Source organism: Bison bison, unplaced genomic scaffold (assembly GCF_000754665.1).
Source record: "Bison bison bison isolate TAMUID 2011002044 unplaced genomic scaffold, Bison_UMD1.0 scf7180017864093, whole genome shotgun sequence".
NCBI lineage: Eukaryota > Metazoa > Chordata > Mammalia > Artiodactyla > Bovidae > Bison > Bison bison.
This window is the reverse complement of record NW_011494665.1, coordinates 3,203,418-3,212,774: the sequence shown is the minus strand read 5'-3', so window position 1 is coordinate 3,212,774 and position 9,357 is coordinate 3,203,418.

Sequence of the window (9,357 nt, the reverse complement as noted above, 5' to 3'; positions counted from 1 at the left end):
CCCCCAAGGGTAGAGTCTGAGGCCCAGGATGGCTCTGGGACCTGTGACGGTGGCAGCAATCTACCACCAACCACCAGACAGGGCCTCTTACTGTGTGAGCAGACCAGTAGACCTGTGGTATCTATGGTACCATGAAACCTCTTTAAAGGATTCTCTTGATTCCCCCTTTAGTCTTGGTTTGATTTCTTTACCTTTTAGCGTAAGGTGACTATCAGTTTAAGATTTAAACACATCTATGGGTTACCAAGTCCAAACTCACTCTGCTCGTCAGACAACAGGCCAACGAACCCAAGAGACAAGGTGTTGAGGCAAGGAATATTACTTCAATCAGAAAGTCGGCTGACCAAGAAAATGGTAGATTAATGTCTCAAAATGACCATCTTGTCAGGGTCTGGATGCCAGGCTTTTATAGAACCAAAAATGGAAGTTGTGAGGAGCTAAAGTCAAAAGGCAGACTAGAGAGGGAGAGGCCCTGAGGAAGTAAAGTAAGAAAGTCTTCAACCTTGCAAAAGATCTAGAATGGTCAGGCTTTAGAAGGGGTGTGTTAATCTCTCCTTTTTGTAGCCATTCACAGGTGAGCAGGGTCAGAGTATCTCTCGATGAGCTGAACAAAGGCCCTTTAGTACACTCAGGCAGAGGAGCAGGATCCTCTGAGGCATGACACTGTGTGTGACTATAACCACAGAAACAAAAAGCAAGTCAAAGAAATAGTTTCAACATAGAGTCAGAATTGATTCTTTGAAACATGTGGTAGGGGGTGCTGCAGAGAGAAAGCCAATTCTGACTCCAAGTTGGGAAGTGCTTCTTTGACTTGGTTTTCATTGCTTTTGTTGTTACAATCATACATAATAGCTTGCCTCAAAGGACCCTGCCCCTCTGCCTGTGTGTACTAAAGGGCCTTTGTTCAGCTCCTAGAGAGAGAATTTGACCTTCAGTTCAGTCACCCAGTCATGTCCAATTCCTTGCGACCCCATGGACTGCAGCACGACAGGCCTCCCTGTCCATCACCAACTCCCAGAGCTTGCTCAAACTCATGTCCATCGAGTTAGTGATGCCATCCAACCATCTCATGCTCTGTCATCCCCTTCTCCTGCCTTCAATCTTATCCCAACATCAGAGTATTTTCCAATGAGTCAGTTCTTCACAACAGGTGGCCAAAGTATTGGAGTTTCAGCTTCAGCATCAGTCCTTCCAATGAATATTCAGGACTGATTTCCTTTAGGATTGACTGGTTGGATCTTCTTGCTGTCCAATGGACTCTCAAGTATAGTCCAAATCTCACATCCATACATGACTACTGGAAAAACCAAAACTTTGACTAGATGGACCTTTGTCAGCAAAGTGATATCTCTGCTTTTTAATATGCTGTCTAGGTTGGTCATAGCTTTTCTTCTAAGGAGCAAGCGTCTTTTAATTTCATGGCTGTGTTTTAGCCATCCGTTCCAGGAAACAAACTCACTCAGAAGGACAATGCAGATAGTGGAGTGCAGTTTATTACACCGGCGGGCCCAAGGCAGAGTCTCCTCTTAGCCAAGGACCCCAACCAGTTTTTGTGAAAACCTTACACACCCTAAGTGTATTTGCTCAAACCCACCTCCCCAAATTCCTTGAAACTAGTCTGGACAAGGTAAGAGAGAGATACGATCAAAGTTAACCCATGATTCATGTGTCACAAGACTAGATAAACAGTGGACATTTATCAATAGGCCTGTGGTCATATCCCAATAAACATAATGGAATTTACCACTTTCTTCTGTTACAGAGATAATTAGCATATTCTTTTAGGCAACAGAGAGTCCAAGTACAAGTCCTGAGGCTCTTTTATGGGGGGAGGGGGGGTCTGGTTTTCCATTGTTATGCCATTTCTATAGACACCAGGCACCAAGTTCAGAGTCCACTGGGAGGCTGACCATGCGTGTAGCCTAATGTTTGCAGCCTGGCCTAAGATGGCGTCCAGCTCTGTCTGTTTCCTCCTTCAGTATTCCCATCTCTTGAAGAATTTTTCACAGTTTGTTGTGATCCACCCAGTCAAAGACTTTGGTGTAGTCAGTAAAGCAGAAGTAGATGTTTTTCTGGAACTCTTGTTTTTTTAATGATCCAAGCAATGTTGGCAATTTGATCTCTGGTTCCTCTGCCTTTTCTAAAACCAGCTTGAACATCTGGAAGTTCATGGTTCGCATACCATTGAAGCCTGGCTTGGAGAATTTTGAGCATTACTTTCCTAGCGTGTGAGATGAGTGCAATTGTGTGGTAGCTTGAACATTCTTTGGCATTGCCTTTATTTGGGATTGGAATGAAAACACCTTTTCCAGTCCTGTGGCCACTGCTGAGTTTTCCAAATTTGCTGGCATATTGACTGTAGCACTTTAACAGTATCATCTTTTAGGATTTGAAATAGCTCAATTGGAATTCCATCACCTCCACAGCTTTGTTCATAGTGATGCTTCCTAAGGCCCACTTGACTTCACATTCCAGGATGTCTGGCTCTAGGTGAGTGATCACCTTGAGTGATTGTGGTTATCTGGGTCATGATCTTTTTAATATAGTTCTTCTGTGTATTCTTGCCACCTCTTCTTAATCTGACCTTGCCCACCTGTGAACAGAAGAGATTAACACAGCCCTTCCATAAACTGGTCATGCCCTTGGAGATGTTTTGCAAGACTGAAGACCCTTTCACTTTACTTCCCCACTGCCTCTCCCTCTCTCTTCTGCCTTTGACTTGCCTTCTCTCTTTGACTTTGCTTCTTTCTCTCTAAGTCTACAAAAGATCCTGGCATCCAGACCTCGACAAGATGGTTATTTTGAGGCCCTAGCCTCCCATCTTCTCAGTCAGTTCCCCAGATAAAGTCCCTTCCTTGTCTTAACCCCTAGTCTCTCAGATTTATCAGCAAGCAGAGCGAGCTTGGATGCGGGTAGTGGGGGTAAGAGTATGTGTTAGGCCACTCAGTCCTGTCCTACTCATTTCGACCCCATGGACTGCAGCATGCCAGGCTTCCATGTCCATCAACAACTCCCAGAGCTTGCTCAAACTCATGAGCAAGTGATGAGTCAGTGATGCCATCCAACCTTCTCATTCTCTGACCTCCCCTTCTCCTCCCTCCTTCAATCTTTCCCAGCATCATCATGAACCTGATGAGTTGGTTCTTCTCATCAGGTGGCCAGAGTATTGGAGTTTCAGCTTCAGCATCAATCCTTCCAAAGAATATTCAGAACTGATTTCCTTTAGGATTGACTGGTTGGATCTCCTTGCAGTCCAAGGGACTCTCAAGAGTCTTCTCCAACACCACAGTTCAAAAGCACCAGTTCTTCAGTGCTCAGCATTCTTTATGGTCCAACTCTCACATCCATACATGACCACTGAAAAAAATCATAGATTTGACTAGATGGACCTTTGTCAGCAAAGTGATGTCCCTGCTTTTTAATATGCTGTCTAGGTTTGTCATAGCTATTCTCGAAAATCTCATGAACAGTATGAAAAGCTTTGTCATACTCCTTTCCCAATTTTGAGCTAGTCCATTGTTTCATGTCCAGTTCTAACTTTTGCTTCTTGTCCATTTGGTCCTGCAAGAGTTGGACATGACTTAGCAACTAAACAAGAGTGCTATGATGGAATTTACACAAAAAATATTATATATTTGGTCATCAGTCCCAGTTCCTGCCACAAGATCCTAAAGTCCTTAGTATTTCCTGTGACGATGATAAAGCTTTTGACTGTGTGGATCACAACAAATAGTGGAAAATTCTTAAAGAGATGGGAATACCAGACCACCTTACCTGCCTTCTGAGAAACCTGTACAAAGGTCAAGAAGCAACAGTTAGAACTGGACACGGAACAATGGGCTGGTTCCAAATTGGGAAAGGAGTACTTCGAGGCTGGATATTGTCACCCTGTTTATATATGCAGAGTACATCATACAAAATGCCGGGCTGGATGAAGCACAAGCTGGAATCAAAACTGCCAGGAGAAATATCAATAACCTCAGATATGCAGATGATACCACCCTTAGGCAGAAAGGAAAGAACTAAAGAGCCTCTTGATGAAAGTAAAAGAGGAGAGTAAAAAAGTTGGCTTAAAACTCAACATTAAGAAAACTAAGATCATGGCATCCAGTCCCATCACTTCATGGCCAATAGATGGGGAAAGAATGGAAACAGTGAGAGACTATATTTTCTTGGGCTCCAAAATCACTGCAGATGGTGACTTCAGCCGTGAAATTAAGAAAAGCTATGACCAACCTAGTCAGCATATTAAAAAGCAGAGACATCACTTTGCTGACAAAGGTCCATCTAGTCAAAGCTATGGTTTTTCCAGTAGTCATGTATGGATGTGAGAGTTGGACCGTAAAGAAGGCTGAACACTGAAGAATTGGTGCTTTTGAACTGTGGTGTTGGAGAAAACCCTTGGACTGCAAGGAGATCAAACCAGTCCTGAATATTCATTGGAAAGACTGATGCTGAGGCTGAAACTCCAATACTTTCGCCACCTGATGAGAAGAGCCAACCCATTAGAAGAGACCCTGATGCTGGGAAAGATTGCAGGCAGGAGGAGAAGGGGATGACAGAGGATGCGATGCCTGGATGGCAGCACTGACTTGATGGACATGAGTTTGAGCAAGCTCCAGGAGATGGTGAAGGACAGGGAAGCTGGACACAACTGAGGGACTGAAAAACAACAATAAAGACTAATAAAGATGTCTTTTTTTTTATGTTAAATAGGTGGCTTTTTGAAAGTCTAAGGGGGTGGACTGGGGCTGGTTGCCAGGGCAATCAGTCAAATCATTAAAACCTTGGAACTTTCATTCCCTTCCCCAGACCTCTGGGGAGGGGAGATGTGCTGGAGATTGAGTTTTGTTAATGAAGTGGTTTCGACTGGACAGGGAAGCCAGACGTGCTGCAGTCCCTGAGGTAGAAAAGAATCAGATACAACTGAGCGACTGAACAACAAAAGGATAGTGGTTGGTTACCAGGAGAACCAACCTGGTAATTAGAGGGATGGGACTTTCAGTCCCACTCCCCAGCCTCCATGGAAGGGAGAAGGGCTGCAGGTTGCCTATTAATCACCAAAGGCCGATGATTCACGTGTATGTATTGAAAATTTCCTAAAAACCAGAAGCTCTCTTGGTTCTAAGAGTTTACAGCTGATGAGCACATGGAGATTTGGGGAGAATGTCATGCCTGGAGAGGGCGTGGAAGCTTCACACTCTTTCCAACAAAATACGTTTGAGTTTTTCAGCAGGAACTAAGGCCCCCATCCAAGTGGAGAATGGGGACTTCAAGCTGAGCACAAGGTTCTAGGAACACCGCACTACCACCACCAAGCAATTAGAAGAAAGCCCACACACAGCAGAGTGAAGACTCCGAACCCCTCCCCAAACGATTTTCCCTTTAAAAACCTTCACGGTCAAACCAGAATCCTCCGAGTTAGTTCTTGGATGCGAGTTCGCCATCTCCCCAAGTTGCCAGCCACCAAAATAAAGCAAGCTTTCCATTCCTACCATCACTTGTCTCCAATGTTGGCTTTTGAGTGGCAAGCAGCCAAATCTGAGTTTCGCCAGGAGGGGGTCATGGGAATCTGACTTAGAGCCAGTCTGGCAAAAGTATAGGTAAGCCTGAGCTAGCCTGGAGGCTGGTGTCTAAAGTGGAAAGATTTGGGTGGGGGTTGCTGGTGGCATTTATAGGACAGCCCTTAACCTGCTGTGGACCAAGAATGCCCTGCCTTTTCAGTAAGCAAGTGATGTTGAGGCTAGCCATCGAGCTCTCAGCCACTGCAGCTGCCCCAAGGATGCACGGTGAGGGGATTCGGGATGGAGAAAAACAGGATATTGGCCCTATCCTTTGATAACTAAAGAGCATGGGAATAGTTTCCACCTTTTTTTGTTTTTTGACTGCCCTCCTGCCCCGTGGTATCTTAGTTCCCCAACCAGGAATGGAACCCATGCTCCCTGCAGTAGAAGTGCAGAGTCTTAACCACTGGTCTGCTGGGAAGTCCCTCAAAGGAATTATTTTAACAAGCCCAGACTCTTGCTTCTTTTCATACATAGAAAAGTGCTAGGGCTTCCCTGGTGGCTCAGCAGTAAAGAATCCGCCTGCCAATGCAGGAGATTCGATCCCAGGTCGATCACAGGTTCGATCCCTGGTCCAAGAAGATCCCACATGCTGCAGGGAACTAAGCCCGTGCAGATGACAGCTACTGAGCCTGTGCTCTCGAGCCCATGCTTGTGCTCAATCGCTTCAGTCATGTGTGATTCTTTGCATCCCTATGGATTGTATTCTGCCAGGCTCCTCTCTCCATGGGATTCTCCAGGCAAGAATACTGGAATGGGTTGCCATGCCCTCCTCCTGGGGATCTTCCTGACCCAGGGATTGAACCCAAGTCTACTGCATTGCAGGCGGATTCTTTACCTACTGAACCACCTGGGAAGGTAACTGACCACACACCCAACAACTGGACTGATTTTTAAAACTAGCATACAACAATGCCTATGATAGAAAAACATTTGATTTACATGCAGGTGTCCTGGGTTCTATAGCCCAGGTTCCACAGCTACTGAAGCCTGAGCTTGCCAGGAAGAGGACACTGTAATGAACAATAAAATAAGATCCCGTAGGACCTACTTTTGCCAGACCCTGCCCACTAATTCCTCTGCCTGCCTCTTCCTTGTAAAAGTTGTAGTCTCCCAGTCACAAAATCCTGGGTCACAAAATCCTGGCTCAAGAATTGAGTGAAGGAAAAAAAAAAAAAAAGAATTGAGTGAAGGAATTCCCTGGCAGGCAATTCCTTAGGACTCTGTGCTTTTAATGCCAAGGGCACAAGTTCAATCCCTGGTGAGGGAACTAAGATCTTGCAATCCATGTAGCATGGCCAAAATAAATAAATAAATAGTACAACAACTCTAAACATTAAAAAAAAAAAAAAGAAAAAAAAGAATTGAGTGAAAAGAGTTGGGCCAGGAGAACTGGTAAGAATTTAAACAGTAAATCAGCCATATGGTAATCACAGAATCTTAAGTTTCTCCCTAAAATGCCTAGATAAAAGTATCTGATGGAAATTTCCTGAGCTGTTTTACAGATGCCAAGATTCCCACCAAATGGAAAAAATTAATTGCTTGATGACTATGAGACTGTAGTCACAAGACCAACTAGAGCATGATGACTGATATGTTAACCCCTGAGACACTACCCTATTACCTCATGATCAACCAATCAGAGAACTGTGCACAACCCAAAACTCCCTTCACCCACCTTCTCCTTAAAAACTCTTCCCTGAGACCCTTTGGGAAGTTCAGGTCTTTTGAGAATGAGCCATCCAGTTCTTCTTGCATGGCCCTGCAATAAACTCCCAAACTTGTGAAGTTTCAGCCTCACTGTTCATCAGGCACACAAACTTGGATTTGACAACAGCTGTACTGCCTGAGCCACAGCAGCACTCAGCATAGCCTGGTGCAGAGATTTCTTATGGACGTACCCCCAGAACCATCTGCAGCTATCCAGCAAGAGGGGACAAGGCAACCTAAGCACTGTCCACGGATGCAAGTTCAAACCAATCCGAAAGGAAAGCCAGTTCTTTAGGATTCAAGTCAATCCTAAAGGAAATCAACCCTGAATATTCATTGGAAGGACGGACGCTGAAGTTTACGCTCCAATACTTTGGCCACGTGATGCGAAGAGCTGACTCATTGGAAAAGACCCTGAAGCTGGGAAAGATTGAAGGCAGGAGGAGAAGGGGACGACAGAGGATGGTTGGATGGCATCACGGACTCAATGGACATGAATCTGAGCAAGCCCCAGGAGATGGTGAAGGACAGGAAGCCTGGTGTGCTGCAGTCCGTGGGGTCACAAGGAGTCAGACACGACTGAGCGACTGAGCAACAAGGGGCTAGGAGCTCAGGAACAGAAGAAACGGGGCATTTTTATGACTTGCGTTTCCTTCAGCCTCTGGGGGAAAGCCAAGGACTAGGAGATCACCACTGTGACGAGGGCGCAGGCAGGGAGAAGTGCGGTTTGAGGGGAGAACTGAGTGCCACTATCCCTGGAATTTGATAAGTGTTTAGAAGATGAATAATTGAACCAGCACCAGCTTTCAACCTGTTATCAAACGTCAGGGTTTCTGGAAGACTCTTGCCCAGTCTCCTTCACAGAGCTGTCCAAGGAATTAAGAAAACATGGATTCTAAAGTCCCTTTCAGCACTGATTTTCCCTGAGCAGGCTTATTATGTAATCTGACTGATATTTTAGAGTGCAGGCTGACCTGGAAGGTAGAGAGACTAGAAGCAAGAAGATCAGTCAGGAGGTTGATTACAATGTCCTCATGAGATATAACAGCTAACTCAAAAAAAAAAAAAAATTGCTAACTCAAGGTGATAAGGAGTGAAAAAGAAAGCATGAAAATAAAACAGAGTGACTTTCCTCAGAGAACCAGCCTTTGAAGTAGAATTACTAGATAAGATAGTTATATTACAAAATTTATTTGTTGTTTATCTGAAATTCTAATTTACCTAGTGTCCCAGAGTTTTTTGTTCTGTCTTCTCAATCTGGAGACATTACTTTGAAGACGTGTCTTTGAAAGGACCGTGGCCTAACTTGGGGGCTTCCTGTCTAGACATGGGCCATCCACCTCTTTTCCAGCCAAGGCCAGCCCCTGTTCTCTGTCCCTAGCACCGGACCCAAGGACTTGACTTTTTTTCCTTTCCTCTTCAACACTCACGCTGCTTTATCCCCTGGGCTTCCTTTACTGAAAGCCGGCTGTTGTTGCCCTAGCTACCCACTGCTTTGCTGCTTACTCCCAAAATAAGACCCCAGCCTCTCCTGAGAGCTTCACCTTTAATCACTAGAGGGAACAATACAGAGAAACGAACACAAAGAACAGCAAAAACTGTGCTAGGTTTTAAAAGTTGCCATGGTTTGGGTCTCAGGTTTGCAGCTGCTGACCACCACTCTCCCACAATGATTTAAACACCTTTATTCCTGAGGATGTGGAGAAGGAAATGGCAACCCACTCCAGTGTTCATGCCTGGGGAATCCCAGGGACAGGGGAGCTTGGTGGGCTGCCATCTATGGGATCACACAGAGTCAGACACGACTGAAGCGACTTAGCAATAGCAATTCCTGAGGATGAAGTTGTCAATAAAAACAAATTAATCAACAGTCAATCTAAGAAAGAACTGGAAAATTTTATTCGAACCCATCTAGGAATTGTAAGGTGGAGACAGTCTTTCAGAAAGCTCTGAGGACTGTTCCAAAGAGCTAAGGGGGAAGGCTAGAACTTATGTGATTTTTGACCAAGGGGTACAATTTTAGTACTTGTCTAACTAGGGGAAGATGCAAGAAACTGAGTTCATAAAATTTTCTCCTGAAAAT